We start from the raw sequence: 1,836 nt of genomic DNA on the forward strand, positions 1-1,836 counted from the left end.
GCTTTAGGTTTTTTGTTCACCTCACAAAGTTTCCACCTTGAGTGAGTTTTGAGTGAAGCAAAATAGAAACAAGCACCTTGCATCAATCCTTCAGGTAGTCCTCAGACAGTTTAGAACAGGCAAACTCAATAATGAGTGCACAGGCCTTTTCTGCTTCCTCTGGAACCAGGGTCCCACAGTGGGAACATGGGCTGTCAATACCACAACTTGAGCTGGGTAGTTAGTGTGATAAGGGCAAAGCCACAACGCTTTCCTATCATTTTAAAGTTGTCATTTAAAGAGATTCAGCATGATCTTGATTGCTGTAAACCTTCACTTGCTTTCTAGAGTTCTGACAAAGTTGATTCTGACAGTTTTGTTGTTGTTGTTGTTGTTGTTGTTGAGGTTTCTGTGGTGGGACAGACATTTGGAGTTGCCTACACTGCGGTTTTGTTGACATCATTCCTCTAACTCTTTCATCATATTATGTATATTATGTAGTTTACGTTACATCATACAACTACATCATATTATGTAGTTTCCCTCTTTGTCCCTGGTAATTTTTTTTCTCTGAAGTCTTTATCTACTTTGTAGTTGACTTATCTTTTCTTCTGCAGTATCTAATCTGCGGTTAGTTTCATCTGGAGTATTTTTTGTCTCTGTTATTTATAGAAAGTTCAGTCCGGGTCTTTTAAAATATTTTTTATTTCTCTTCTTATTGAGCTTATTTCTTCCTCTACCTTCTTTTTTGTTTGTTTGTTTGTGATGGAGTTTCATTCTGTCTACCAGGCTGGAGTGCAGTGGCACAATCTCGGCTCACTGCAACCTCCTCCTCCTGGGCTCAAGTGATTCTCCTGCCTCATCCTCCAAGTAGCTGGGATTACAGGTGCCTGCCACCATGCCCGGCTAACTTTTTGTATTTTTAGTAGAGACAGGGTCTCATCATGTTGGCCAGGCTGGTCTCCAACGCCTGACCTCAAGTGATCCACCCACCTCGGCCTCTCAAAGTGCTGGGATTACAAGCGTGAGCCACCACACCTGGCTGTTTCCTTTACCTTCTTGAACATATGAAGAATATTTATAACAGTAAATTTAACATCGTTGTCTACTAAATATATCATCTAGTTCTGTTTCTATTGATTGGTTTTTCTCCTTTTATGGTTTTTATTTTCCTGCATGTTTACATGACTTTTTGTATTAATTGAAAAAAAAAAAATCACTGCATAACAAACTGCCACAATCTTAGCACCTTGGCTGGATTCTGTACTAAGGGCTGAAAATAGAGGTGTCAGCTGGCTGAGCTCTTATATGGAGACTCTGGGGAAGTATATGCTTCCAGACTCTTTCAGATTATTGGTGGAATTCAGTTCCTTGAACCTACAGAACTGAGGCCTCTTTTCCTGCTGGCTGACAGCCTTGGGTCACTCAGTTTCTCAAGGTCACTTGCATTCCTAGACACTTGGTCCTATCCATCTTCAAGTCAGCAATGATAGGTTAAATCCTTCTCATGTTTGGAATTTCTCTGAGTTCTTCCTCTGCTACAAGCCAGAAAAAACTTTTAAGGTCTCAATGTGATAAGATTGGGCACATGAGTATTATCTCTGTTTTGACTCACTCAGTCAACTGATTAGTAATCTGTTTGTTTTTTTGTTTTTGAGATGGAGTCTTGCTCTTTCACCCAGGCTGGCGTACAGTGGAGTGATCTCAGTTCACTGCAACCTCCACCTCCTGGTTCAAGCGATTCTCCTGCCTCAGCCTCCTGAGTATCTGGGATTACAGGCGTACTCCACCATGCCTGCTAATTTTTGTGTTTTTAGTAGAGATGGGGTTTCACCATATTGGCCAGGCTGGTCTCCT

Source organism: Chlorocebus sabaeus, chromosome X (assembly GCF_047675955.1).
Source record: "Chlorocebus sabaeus isolate Y175 chromosome X, mChlSab1.0.hap1, whole genome shotgun sequence".
NCBI lineage: Eukaryota > Metazoa > Chordata > Mammalia > Primates > Cercopithecidae > Chlorocebus > Chlorocebus sabaeus.